Raw genomic sequence first — 15,252 nt, forward strand, 5'->3', positions numbered from 1 at the left:
CTGTACTTAAACCATATTCTAGCTATTAAAGCATTATTATTTATTACTGTATTGGACAAAAATTACAGCAAAGTCTCATTTTGATAAATCTGGGAACACATTTATTCCATCTTAAACTTGAACTGGAAATTGTGATAATACTGTAATAGCCAGCTAGGGTGATTAAGTGCCTTTTGAAAGTAAAATGGGTTCATCTAAAAATAAGAGAACTTGGTTGCTACATATTTGGGGGTTTCCTTGATTTTCTGGTGCATGTAATTTGTAATTTAAAAAAAAACACAAATCACCCCCCAAAATGGTCCCAAGATCTTTCAGTCTTATGGAATGTTCTGAGTATAGAGATAATAAAACACTGGGGTAACTTGTGCCATTTTCTGGAGAGGGAACTTGTGGTTATTCACCGAGTACCATTTTTGGATGTGAGAGTTGCCCATAGAATAGAGTGTGAACAGAGCCATAGCCAGGTGATCTTGCGCCCCTGGCAGAACCGTCCAGATTGTGCCCCCTAGCCATGGACAAATTAGCTCTAGTTTCCGCCTCTCCTCCAACCCCCCCCCTTCCACCCATTCAATTCACCCTCTAGTTAAAACCATTTCTTATGAGGCAATAATCGATATTTATATTTATGAACATATTTTAGCCATTTTTGTGCCTCCCCCAATTACCTGTACCCCTGGCAGGCGCCCACCTCACCACCCCCTAGCTACGGCCCTGAGTGGGAAACCCAGGTTTTTAGTGTAGTTGTGAGTGGGTAGCACTGTGCCGATATAAAATAATAGTACCGAAATATAGCAGCACATTCTAACCATTGTCTAATTTCACATGAACTGGTTTAGTTTCTAAAATTTCTTTCTCAATTCTAATACAACCCCATTTAATCCCAAATAGGATGACCAGCATTCCCATAGCAAGGTCAGAATACAGATTAAAACACAAAAATGAGCAGTGAGTAGGTGGTGGACCCGACGAGGAGAACCAGGTGAAGGGTCCAGGTGCAGGCTGTTTAAATGTACCTGGGGCAGGCCTGAAGGGGGCCTCCCTGCTCCGTCAGTTCCCTCCCCCAAGGTCAGCTCTGCATCCAAGCCGGCCTGCCATTGGCTAGTTGGGCAGGCAGGCTTGGATTCAGCACCTGATAGGAGGAGGGGGCATTATGCCTTTCTGCCTCCCCAGCCAGGATTCCAATGCCTGCAACTTCCTCCTCAGGTCCTTTGGAAGCCTCTGCCGACCTGCCATGCTGCCACACCTGGAAGGTGAGCATACTTCTAGGAAGCAAATCGTATTGAATTTGGCCTGACTTGTTTCCAAGTAACATGTAGAATTGGGCATTAAGATGCTCAGGATGAAAGGAGGATTAAAACACAGTTGGTTCATATTTCTTGGATGAACAGCCATTAACTTTAATTTGGGAAAAGAGGATGTGAACACTTTCATTTCCTATTAGTGTATATCCATTGATAAAAGGGTAATTATCTGGCTCCTAATTACAGCAAAATGCTCCAGTACACAAATGCTTGACTAATTAAAATTGGTGTTCTTTTCAAAGTGCTGGGATCATGATTGTAAATTGATTATTAACAATGATTTAAGATTATTTGATTTTAGGTGCCTTCTTGATTACTTCTGTTTACTCTTAATGGACCCCCCCTTCAACCCCAGAAAAAGATAACTGAAGTAGATTTGCATTTTTTTGCTTCAGTTGTGTTTTTGCTGAAATGCCTGTTTCTATTCCTACTGTTTCACAACACCCTTAATCTCTTCCGATTGGTGACAGGAGTGTGTGTGTGTGTGTGTCCAGGCACTCACCCAGAGTTTATGTTTCTGTCAGAAATTAGGCACAGCAAAGACTGCAGTGTCTTTAAAAGAAGTGATTATTATTTTTTACTCATATGTACATCTATGTCTACTGTGGAGAAAGTTCCCAGCATTCACATTGCAAGAAAGTCCTTTGTTGCAGCAATCTCGGATCTACAAGAAGGGGAATCAGCCATGCTGTCTCCGCCTTGGGATTATGGCTTCTTCCTCTCAGCCCCCACGTCGCGTTCTGCCCATTTCCTGCATCCTCTCCGAATCTCTTGTGAAATGTAACTTCCCCTTCCATTTACATCCTTGCCCACTGCCACCCAGGCAACCTGTGTTTCCCAAGTATTTCAAAGTGAGACTTTTTCCTGCTGTTTACCTCTGGCAAACTAAATCTGGCAACCCCAATTTCAAAGACTCAAGGATCTCTCCTTGATCAGGTAATGACTCCTTTGTTATTCTTAACAATTTATCTCCCTAATTTAACTTAGCCTAATGGCACCCTAGTGAAGACTCCTAGCTTTTAGTAATTCTAAGCATTTAGCAATCTAACATTTTCTAAACCTCAAAATAAATTAAAAAATTGTCCAGTAGCACATTAAAAAAGGTAAAGGACCTCTGACAGTTAAGTCCAGTCGCGAACAACTCTGGAGTGCGGCGCTCATCTCGCTTTACTGGCCGAGGGAACCGACGTTTGTCTGCAGACAGTTTTTCTGGTCATGTGGCCAGCATGACTAAGCTGCTTCTGGCGAAACCAGAGCAGCGCACGGAAACGGCGTTTACCTTCCCGCTGGAGCAGTACCTGTTTATCTACTTGCACTTTGATGTGCTTTCGAACTGCTAGGTTGGCAGGAGCTGGGACCGAGCAATGGGAGCTCACCCTGCCTCTGGGATTCGAACTTCCAAACTTCCCATCGGCAAGCCCTAGGCTCAGTGGTTTAGACCACAGTGCCACCCATGTCCCTAATTATGCACGTGAAAGCTTATGCCCAGAACAGACTTGGTCACTAAGGTGCTACTGCACAATTTTTTTATTTATTTCGACTGCATCAGACCAACACCACTACCTACCTACCTGAATTTTCTAACCCTAGAAATGATAAGGTGCCTTTGCACCCACAAACCCTCGCACCCTCAATCTGCAATACTACAAACACGCCTGTTCCGGACCAAGAATAGTCTATGCTCTTTCCTGCACCTTTTCAGATCTTCTACTATGCTAATGTAGAGCATTTGTTACCATCAGCCACAGTGGTCTTTTCTGCAAGTGATGCAATCCCTACTTTCTCCTGCCCATTGCTGGTTCCACAAGCTCTGATGTAAAGTGAGCTGCACACAATGTCCATTAGCTGCCAATATTAGTCCTTTCTTCTAGCTTTTATGTGCTTTTGTAAAAAGTGCTACACACACACAGTTAATTTGTTCTGGGGAGAAGGAGGAATGTCAGCAATTCATTTGGAAGCAAAGCCTTTGTTTGTCAAACTGGCTCTGTTGCAAACCCCATGTTTACAGGCCCATTCCTGGGGGGAATTGATGCCTGTGTCCTCTGGAGTAGCTACTTCATCTATGTCCACCTGCACTCGGAGAAAACTTCAAGAGAATTTTATTCTTCCTTCTACCAACTTGTATGTGGCAATTAGGTAAACTCCTTTCCCAAGTGTTGCCTAATTTTCTTTCTTTGGCTCTCTGCTGTTCTCTGTATGTATCTGTCTTGTAAAACTTTCCTTTTAAAGAATTTATGCTGTGGCATTTTAGTGGAGATCCTGGCCAATTGTACCAGGGCCCACACCTGCGGTGTGTTTGAGGGCAAAGGATGGCAATGTAGTAGTGGCAGGGGACATGTTTCTGTTGCCCAGAAGGGCTTTGGAACAGAGGAGGAGGAGAAAAAAGGATAGCAGAGGTGGCTTTCTCCCCAGGTTCTTCCTGTGCCCACGCACCCATCTCTGTGTTGGTGGCGGCTTGCATATTTGCTGTGGACAGAAGGGCATCGAATGCTGAGAGCCTAAATCTCATCAGGACAACGGGCTGGTGTTAATATCCCTCACTTTCAGATCCTCCACTTCCTGCCCAGTTGAGAAAACAAGGTCCAGTGTGACCTGCTACATGTTGGAACAGCCCCATGGTCATCATGGCAGCTAGGAATTCCTGAACTGCCTGAGAGCTACCAAGAACAAACTTAGTTGGTCTCTAAGGTGCTCCTGGAAGGATTTTTTAATTTTTAATTTTGTTTTGCTTCAGTATGGATTTTGAAGTCTCCCAACACCAGCCTGGGGGTCTTCAACACTGCCTCAGAGACCAGCTCTGTCAGCTCAGGCAGAATTCCTAATCTATCTTGATTATCCAGTGGCAGGAACAAACACCCTGGACACCCACTCTGTTGCACACAGAGAGATGGAATCTCTATAGACTAAAGCAACTCCCACTCTCTCACCCCCAAGTCTGCCCTGATATTGTACTGACTACCCCGGTGGGCACAGCTGGATGAGACCAACTCCACCCTGCTCTCTCTCACACACCCCCAATCTCTGTAATACACACCAGATCATGGAGAGGGGTTTACTTCCTAAGACTGGCTTGGCATATAGTCAGTTGTAGATTTGTTTGTTTTTCCAAGTTAGTCCAGGGTAAACAGGAGGAAAGCTCACTTAATCATTAGCCTTTTGATTCTTTTATTATTACTACTCTGTGCTGCCTTATCCAGGCCAGAATATTGAGAAGAAAACAAAATCTATCTTTAATTTCCAAAATGCTAAGTCCATATTATTCACTTTTTTTAAAAAAAGGGAGCAATGTTACAAGTAGATGTCCACAATCAATTCACAATTGATTGCCAGAATTTTAGTGTTAGTAATAATCTGATTAGACTGCAATTTGTTGTAAGCTGATTTTTAATATTGTATTTTTAGATTTCTGTAAACTGCCATGGGGCCTGACAGTGAAGGGTGAGGACCTAATAGAACAAGGGATACTAATGGTGATACTTTATTTGTTGAAGATGAATTTGTTTGAGCCACACTAAAAAAGAGGCTTGAAATGAACAGCATAGGCATAGGCAAACTCAGCCCTCCAGATGTTTTAGGACTACAACTTCCATCCTCCCTAGCTAACAGGACCAGTGGTTCAGGTTGATGGAAGTTGTAGTCCCAAAACATCTGGAGGGCTGAGTTTGCCTATGCCTGGCATAGTTGCTGAATTTCTTCTGAGTAAGTTTTTATTTTAATTATTAGTGGGAGTATGAATTCTGATGTTAATATTTTCACACTTCTTTAATTAGCACCGTTTCCTACACCCTGCTGTTCAAATACAAATTTTTGCTACACTTACATAAAAATAAAACTTGGGGGTTTAATCAAACTAAAGTGAAAAAGATGACACCACATGAGTACTAAACACACTTTCCAAATTTATGTTTAAAGAAGAAACAGTTTGCTTCCTGTATTTATGCTTTGTGACAATTGAAATAATATTCAGTACATGTAAACGCATTTGTTCTTTAGAAACAATATAGGACAGTATACGAGGCACTTTCCAATTTGTTTTTCTTTCTTAACAGCAGTGCTTTTTTCTGGGGGGACACAGGGGTATGCGTACCACTAAACTTTTTGTGTTGCCCTGACTTACCGACCAACAGACTGACATGCCAGGTGTCTCCGCAGTAGCAGCGCAGACTGCAGCTCTGTCATTCTCCCCGCTGGTGCCCGGGGAGGGGAGTCTGGGGTGGCCGCAGTGGAGGCAGCGGCACTGCTCCTCTTCTCCTCCTCTTGCTGGGCTAGAGCCAGTCGGTGAGCGCTTGCCCCTCCTCACTCAAGCCGACCCTGCCACCGCCGGGGGCCTTCCCGTCCTCTCAGCACCACTGTCATTGCCTTGAGTCCATCGTCTGGGGGTTGGGGGGGGAGGGGGCAAGGGAGCACCAAAAACGAGAGCACCCTTTAACATTTTTTTAAAGAAAAAAAGCACTGCTTAAGAGGATATCTGTGCACACATTCTAAAGATCCCAATTCAGCCTAACATATCATGTGGCAAGATTCCATATCTACACAAAAATTTTGACCCGCTTTCCTCCCCTTGAAGGCCCTGCAAAGTGTTTTATACATGGAATTATATGCACTAATTCACATCCTTTACTATCTTATGCAATATTCATGGAAATAAATGTGACATAAGTATTTTAGAAATAAATTCATAGGAAGTGTTATTAGTAAATTTTCCTTTTGGTTTTTATTTTATAAATTCTAAGAGTCCTAATTTTTTTGGCTGAAGTCTGCTTAGATAACAACCATTATTAATGACAAGCGGAGATGGTTGAGCCATTGTAATTTATGAATAGGTTAGAAAAATATTGGTTGAACTTGGAAATTGAACAATGTTCATGTCCGTCATAAAAACCAGGAAGAATAGCATTACAAGGTAATAAAATAACAATCATAATAATAGAAAGCTTTAAAAAATGAGCGGCATAAAACATATTCCATAGTGGAATACAAGGTTCATATTTATAGCAAATATTTATGAATGTTGCCAAATAAACTAATATTTAATAGCAATGTGTCACCCATGAGATTGTTCGGTCATATAAATCATAAATGGCAGTGAACATCACTTTTTAAAACCATAGATCCATAGAATAACAAGATGCATCCTTCCACTCTTCAGAGATCATTAGACAAGCAGGTGTTGACATGGACCACAGATTTTGTTACTTGAGTATAATTGAGCACCAGCTCTGCCCAACATTTCTCTTTATCTGGTATCTCTTTAATATGGCAAAAAGATATGGCCACTCAAGACAGTCAAATGCATTGAGAGCAACAAACACAATAAGATCCAGAGGGTGACCAAGCGAGATGAACGCCGCAACCCCAGAGTTGTTCGTGACTGGACCTAATGGTCAGGTGTCCCTTTACCTTTACTGTGGGAGTAGAGGGTACACATTCTCATACTCTCAGATACAGTAGACAAACATAAGGTAAAAACACAATAGAAACACATAAAACATGTAAATCAACCTTCGATTTTAAACCTCCTGTGTGACACATCCCATCCTCTGATGAATGTACATCATAGCAGCACAGTATCTGGCAACTGAATATGTTATAACAGGATTTATTTCTTGGAGCAGTAAGGAGATCTAGAGTTGCCCAGTGTGTCCTGGAAATTTTTATACTATTGACAGAATAAACCTCGCATGTATGTTTGTGTAATACTGGCAGTAGAGGAGCACATAAGGTGTCTTCCTGAAATGAACTTCCTGAATGGTTGAAGGAAGAGCCTGGCAAGAGCCAGAGTGAAAGCTCTTCAATGTTTTGGTATTTCAAGATTAATTAAATATGCCTTTGTGGAAGTGAGGTACCCACTGGATGAGAGCCAACAAACTGAAGCTCAATCCAGATAAGACGGAGACACTGTTAGTGGGTAGTTCCCTAGACCAGACAGCTGGGAGGTCGCCTGCTCTGGGTGGAGTTACGCTGCCCCTGAAGGAGCAGGTTTGTTGCTTGGGGGTACTCCTGGATACTTTGCTGCCGCTTGAGGCTCAGGTTGCCTCAGTGGCCCAGAGTGCCTTCCATCAGCTTTGGCTGGTGGCCCAGCTACGCACCTATCTGGATAGGGATAGCCTAGCTACTGTTTTCTGTGCTCTGGTAACCTCAAGATTAGATTACTGCAATGCGTTATACGGTTCGGAAATTCAGCTGGTGCATAATTCAGCAGTCAGGTTGCTCACCAGAGCAAGATGCTTTGAGCATATTGCACCAATCCTGGTTCAACTGCACTGGCTACCGATTAATTTCTGGGCCCAATTCAAAGTGCTGGTTTTGACCTATAAAGCCTTAAACGGCTCAGGACAAAATACTTCAAGGACCGCCTCTTCCCATATGAACCTACCCAGACCCTGAGATCATCTTCTGAGGCCCTTCTTTGTGTGCCTCTTCCTCGAGAGGTCCAGAGGGTGGCAACATGAGAATGGGCCTTCTCTGCAGTGGTTCACTGTCTGTGGATTGCTCTCCCCAGGGAAGTTCGCACGGTACCTTCACTATACACCTTTAGGCACCAGGCAAAAACATTCCTTTTTAACCAGGTCTTTGCCTGACTTGACCTACATCCTATATTCTTTTTAAAATGCTGGCTCTTTAAATGTTCCAGTTCATTTAAATGAAGATAGGGTAGAACTTGGCCGGGAGTGTACAGAAGGATGCCACAGCCATTTACCAACAAACTGAAAGGCCATGGGGGAAATGCACGTGGCCAATAACATTTGGAAAGGGGTAAAGTATATGGGCAGCATTGATATGCTAATACTTGAAGCCTTGATCTTGAAATGGAGAAGGAAATCCAGGAGGTGCCCAAAAGAGAAAGTTTCATAATAATAGATGACCATCTACTGTCACACTATGTTTAGATAAATAAAAAAAATTAAGAGGCGAAATTTCTAGATATCTAAATGGGACATGATAAGGCGCTGGAAAATTATTCACGTTGTGTGTGTATTCTCCTGTCATTGTACTGGAACTCAGGGTGACTAGAATTTAGAGTTACCCAGTGAAATTCATTGTTTTCTAGGACTGACAAAATAAAGCACTATTTAAAACAACACATAATTCAACTTGGGTGGCAGGAACTTCTGGCCTGTGTGCCTAATTAGAAATCAAAGTATGCAGGAAGGTTTACAGCCTGCAAAGCACTTCAGAAAGTGCCCTGCACAAAAACCAGCTGATTGCTGGGTCTTGTGGAGCATTTCTGTAAGCAGCTTTGTGGGTTGTACATGCCAACAAAGGTAATTTGATGGCAGCATGGTGCTGTGGTGCCGCCATGGCAGCAAGAGTATTGTTAGCACAAAACTGGAAAGGAAACCAAATTCCAACAAAGAGGGACTGGCAAGTGAAGTTGATGGAATACTCAGAGATGGACAAACTGACAAGGCAGTTAAGAGACCAAGAGTACAACTGAAGCAAATTCAAAAAATATCTGGAAGATTACTGTGGCGATTTAAATTTTTTTGACTGGGCTAGAATGAATCTTGTAAAGACAACTAGTAGAAACAGTGAAAAAAATGGTAAATAGAATATTAGATACAATTGGAAAGGCATATAACATAGAATACCATGGACCCAAATAAGAGGTGGAAGGAAGCCTGGGTCTGGTCTTGACCAGATGGATACTGGAATCAACAAGGGAGACCCACATGACCTGAAGGTGCTGCTGTGCAATGCCACGTCGATGTTTCATAAGACCACTGCCATCCATGCCTTGATCGTGGATGGAGGACTTGACCTGGCATGCATGACAGAGACTTGGTTGGATGAAGCAGATGGGCCTGTTCTTGCCACTGCTTGTCTACCAGGTTTCTCTTACACACAGCAATCCAGGTCATATGGGCAGGGAGGGGGGTGTTGCAGTGATTTTTAGGAAGTCACTGGTTTACACCAGGCATCATATTGCGAAGACCCAGTTCTCTGAGTGCATGTTCTGGAAGTTGGGCAATAGCGGCAGTAAAGTATTCCTTCTGGTGCACCAAGGATTCCCTGCCCGAGCTGCTTCATTTTCTTTTACAAAATGTCATTTAGGTAAATTTAATAGCAGATTAGACAAATCATTTTAATAATAATAATAATAATAATAATAATAATAATAATAATAATAATAATTTATTATTTGTACCCCGCCCATCTGGCTGGGTCTCCCCAGTCACTCTGGGCGGCTTCCGCCAAACATTAAAATACATTTAAAATATCACAGTTTAAAAACTTCCCTAAACAGGGCTGCCTTCAGGAATTTTCTGAATGTCAGGTAGTTGTTTATTCCCTTGACTTCTGATGGGAGGGCGTTCCACAGGGCGGGCGCCACTACCGAGAAGGCCCTCTGCCTGGTTCCCAGTAGTTTTGCTTCTCGGAGTGAGGGAACCGACAGAAGGCCCTCGGCGCTGGATCTCAGGCTGAATGATGGGGGTGGAGACGCTCCTTCAGGTATACAGGACCGAAGCCATTTAGGGCTTTAAAGGTCAGCACCAACACTTTGAATTGTGCTCGGAAACGTACTGGGAGCCAATGTAGATCTCTCAGGACCGGTGTTATGTGGTCCCGGCGGCCCCTCCCAGTCACCAGTCTAGCTGCCGCATTCTGGATTAATTGCAGTTTCCGGGTCGCCTTCAAAGGTGAGTTTTTTTTAATTTGGATTTTAATTTTATTTATTTTTAATGCTGTAGATACTTCTTGCAATAATGCATTTTAGATTCTCTGGGACAATAGAATGGAGAATCTGAAATGAAATGATTTAAAATGGAATTGAATAAATTGAGGTTTCTTATGTGCTGGGGAGACAGCAATGGTTAAATTAATGATTAAAAAGGGTCTTTGCTCTACTCTTTTCAGCTACAGTCTGTGAGGGGACATTAAATTTGTCCTGGAATGTGTAATATATAATAATTTTATGTGGTTTCTGCATTGCTGAAGGTTTCAATTTCTTTCAGATTATTGAAAGGATTTAATTTAGGGAAAATCCATTTTCAGTGTTTGTTTCAGTAACTTGCTAAATTGGCTTGGTACTCTAAGGTATATTAAGTCAAAATTAAATCATGTTTAGCCAATAGGCAAAAGAGAGTTCCCTGATCTTGCTGTTCTTGCAGTTTTAAGAAAAAAATACACCAGTAGACAATTACAGTTGTCAAACATTAAAAAGTCAATGAAGTAGTTCATACCACCCTTCTATATTTTGATGCTTCAGCTGTTTTACCTTGTATACTTCTTGGGAAACATGTCTGAAAATGAATATGAAGAAATGGATATGAAGAAGTTTTGAGAACCTTCATTTACAGCAGATACCAAATGAGCCAACTAAGTTTACTGATGAGTTCTCCTATATATACCAGCAGTTTTAAATTGATTAATTAATTCACATCAAAGGTCAATTTTTAATCATAGTCCTGTGAAAAATACCACATAAAGGGTGACTTGAACAATCAGTTTATGTGATCTGCATCCTAGCTTAGCTTTGGAAGTATGTGGCACTGAATTCATTGTAACCCAATTCCGTATGTGTTAACTTGGAAGTAAGCCATACTGAGTTAAACAGGACTTAACTTTAAGTAGCCTAAAGGTTAGATTTTCATCATTGGGTATATTTTGAATATTAAAGTTAGGCAAAGTTTAATTTCATTCTGTGCAAATTTTTGTTAACTTTAATGAATAATAGTAGAACACAGCACAATTTTATTCCACAACTGAATGGAATAACTATTTCCTTCAGATCTCTAATCCGTTGTTACCTTGAAGACTAAGAAAATAGGGAAATAAAGAGAAAATTAGAAGGGAGGAATTGATGGATTCTTGGTTTGTTGCCGTTAGACTAAATTTTGAGGGAAGAAAGCAGATCCACATTGTTTATTAACTGTAGTCTTGTGGGAAATCATGTGAGTGTTCTTACTGTTGACTTTTTAAAGTATAAGTATAAAACAATGCATTCCTTCTGAATGCACCTTATATTTGGTGTTCATTTTCAGCTGGAAAAATAATGTGGGGTTCTTGCTTTCATTTTTCAACAGTCATAATTTAGGCATTCAGATAGTTCTTCTGATATGGCACTAGGGTCCAGTTCCAATTCCCACTTGGGCTTTGTGCAGCAGTGGAGCCTGACCATTCCTGGCAGCCACGATGGAAGGAGTCGGAGGGGGGAGGATTATCACCCTGATCTCTGCACCACCTTCAGGCTAGTGTAGCAGTTGGGCCTGGATCAGCACAGGATTTAGGGCGGGGCAAGAGGTTTTTCGTTTAGCAGGACCTTTTTAACTTTTTTGTCCTGGAGGATCAACAGGCAGTAGGGCTTAAACCAGGGGTCGGAAAACTATGGTCCGCACGCCAGATCCGGCCCAATTGCCCTCTGGATCTGGCCCACAAACGGTTCTGCAATCGCTGCTTGGATCGGCACGATTGCCATTTGTTTCCCATTTTTTGGGGGGGGGGCACCAATTTCACAAATTTCCCCGCGGACTACAGCTCCCAGCATGCTCCAAGGTTGCTCAGAATTCTACACGCTGGCCAATCCTAAGGCTTAGCAACCTCAGGCCTCCCCTCCATTGGCCAGTTTGACACAAGCTGGCGGCCAATGGCAGCCCTTCCCGAGACTCGCTGCTCCAGTCGGGGTAAAGTGCAGGGCAGAGCGCCTTGTTGACGTCCAGCTCCAAGAAGGGAGGAGGAGAAGCGAAGGGGCAGGAAGAAGCGGGAGCAGACAGCCTGCGAGGAGGGAGGAAAACATGTGGAACATAAACCTGTAGGAGGGTAATAATGATAACTGCTAAACTAAACCATTACAGTATATCAAAGCTCTGGAGGCAAGCTGGCTAGAATTTCACTTTTGCTCTCATATTAGAAAGCTAGTAAGTATCAGCCATGTGAATAACATGAAAAATGTACATTAGTGCTTCAAACAATGGCACTTTATCAAAAATCCAATGTTAGAAACAGTTGCTTTGGACAAAGCTGCCATTTGTGGCATGTTTTGGTTTACATTTCTAGTGAACTTCCCTCTAGTTCTTCAGGAACTCCTCAACAGCAGTGTGGGCAATATCTTCACCGCTTTATTCATATGGTGTCCTTTGGATGCCTTTAAGTAGCAATGCATATTTTAGTGTGGGCTACAGTGGTACCTCAGGTTACAGACACTTCAGGTTACAGACTCCGCTAACCTAGAAATAACACTTCAGGTTAAGAACTTTGCTTCAGGATAAGAACAGAAATCGTGCTCTGGCGGCACAGCGGCAGCGGGAGGTCCATTAGCTAAGTGGTGCTTCAGGTTAAGAACAGTTTCAGGTTAAGAACAGACCTCCGGAACAAATTAAGTTCTTAACCCGAGGTACCACTGTATTAACATTTAGTTGACTAAATTATTTACTTATGCTTTGAAAAATGAACATAAATGATGGCTTCATTTAGCAGCATTTAGTCATTTATTTATTTATAAAAAGCTGAATCAAAAACAATTAGCTAGCTAGCAGACCTTGCCGGAAAATGGATTTGGTGTGCAGCAGTTGTGAGATCCATGTAACTTGGCAATGAGCACCTGTTTTTTTCTATACTAATTGGTGCATATGAAGAACATTTGCATTTAATAATTGAATGCACATAGGCTAACCATGTAATTACTAATGTAGTAAGACTCTTTTATTTTGAATATCTGGAAGCTTCAGTTTGCGAGATTACGGAAGGTTAGATCATATATGGTAGTTTTTGTATCTTGATTTGCTACCAGTTAGTTTCAGGGGTCCTCAGAAGGGAAAAACAGGCAGAAGGGCTTTTGGTTGGATCTTTGTTGGGAAGTGTCCTGGGATAATTGGCAAGGGATAATTGGCCCCTGAAGTACAGCCCTCTCCTTTTCCCCATCCCGACTGCTGTTGTGGGAATATTAGCTACTGGAAAGGAGAGGGAGTGGGACTCCAATGGGGTTGAGCTGGAGAGGAAGGGCATGGGGGCCTCAAATACTGTAAGTTCCCCTCCTCTTCATTCTTAAAGTCTGGCTTCTTAATGTTGTTACTTTCCCCAGAGAATGCTGGGGGGGGGGGGGAGCCTGAGCTTTGCAAATAACTGCTTGAAGGAGCAAGCCCAGTTCCAATACATAGTTTGAGATGAGAGAGCTTCATCCTACTTGTCTTTTGCTGCAGAAAGGGTGTGACTTCCAAATTTACCTCTCCTTGTCATTTCTCTTCCCACCTTCCAGTTCCTTTTCACCATTTTTTATTTTGAAAAATATTTCAAAAGAAACACTTTTATACTGACATTTAGATTTGCAACATAAGAAATATCTTTGTTCTCACTTGGCTTTGTAGTTAAGTTATTTATAATGTGTCATGCTGTCTTATATTCAAAGTACGTAAAAAAAGTTAAACATCACATACACTAAATTTTAGTCATAACTTCCAAAAGAAAACCAAACCAGAGCCTCTGTCTCCTATAAAAGGGGAAAAACTAGGTCACCCGAATCAATACTGTTCAAGCATGCTGGACACAACTGCAAAGCAAGGGGGTATTGTTTTGTTTTTTGCAGTTTTTATACTCTAAACCACCCTGTGATCCTAGAATGAAGGGTGGTGTGTAAATTTAAATAAATAAATAATACAAAGAACACTGTTTAATTCAGTAGCATCTCTACTCTACTGTCCAATTGCTTAAAAAAAAAACCCTTGAAGCTGGTAGCTGCTAAGATCAGGCATCCCCAACCTTCGGCCCTCCAGATGTTTTGAGACTACAATTCCCATCATCCCTGACCACTGGTCCTGTTAGCTAGGGGTCATGGGAGTTGTAGGCTAAAACCTCTGGAGGGCCGCAGGTTGGGGGTGCCTGTGCTAGATGTATTGGAATTGTTTGTAAGATGTTTTATCGTTTTATATAGTTTGTTGTTTGCTGGCCTAGGCTCCTTTGGGAGGAAGGGTGAGGATACATACAGGAATTTCATTTGCCTCCCAAAATCATTTTTATTTGATTTTACAAAGATGAATTTATAACCATACCAAATACACATCCATGTAATGAGATTACTCTGAATCTTGGGACTTCCCCACATCCCCTCCATGGGTCCTATTGTCAACATTTTCGGCAGCATATTATTTTGTAATCTATATTTTATGTCTATCCATATTGTCCATAATATTTTTTTAAAATAAAAAAATTGTCCAGTAAGTTTGTTCTTGGTATAAGCTTTCGTGTGCATGCACACTTCTTCAGATACATATTTGTTACATTACAAGTGGGATTAAAATCCTGCTACTGTTGTCATCTGCTTACAGTGGTCTCCTAAATAAATGATAAACTTTCCCCATTCTTTCTTCAATTTCTTGTCTTCTTGGTCCCTGAGCTTTCCGGTCAGTTTTGCCATTTCTGCATAGTCTAACAGCTTAGTTTGCCATTCCTCTCTGGTAGGAACTCTTTCTTCTTTCCATCTCTGGGCCAGTAGCATCCGTGCTGCTGCTCTCGCATACATAAAGCGTCTTTTCTGTTCCTTTGGAATGTCGGTACCTATAATTCCTAATAGAAAAGCTTCTGGGTTTTTTTTTTTACAAAGGTTATTTTAAACATTTTTTTCAGTTCACTATATATCATCTCCCAGAAAGCCTTTATTACCTTACATGACCACTACATATGATAAAAGGTACCTTCTTTTACTTTACATTTCCAGTACAGTACTTGTTTTATACATTTTTGCTAGTTTACCACTGGTGCATCATTTCCATATAGTTTTCTTTCAGCGTACAACATGCCGTGAATTTCAAATCTGTTTTCCTTAATCTTTCCCCATCTGAAATGTGAATATTATTCCCCCAATCCCTGCATACACACAGGAATTTCAAAGCCCAAGTGTACTTCTTTAGACTGTGCAGTGCATGGCCTCCCCCTAAAAGGCCCTTCTGGTTTTTGTTTTGGGTGTGGGTGTGGGTGGGTATGCATGTATTCCAGATTGTATCAAAACAAGTCCCTA

The sequence above is a fragment of the Lacerta agilis genome, chromosome 11, assembly GCF_009819535.1.
Source record: "Lacerta agilis isolate rLacAgi1 chromosome 11, rLacAgi1.pri, whole genome shotgun sequence".
Classification (NCBI taxonomy): Eukaryota; Metazoa; Chordata; class Lepidosauria; order Squamata; family Lacertidae; genus Lacerta; species Lacerta agilis.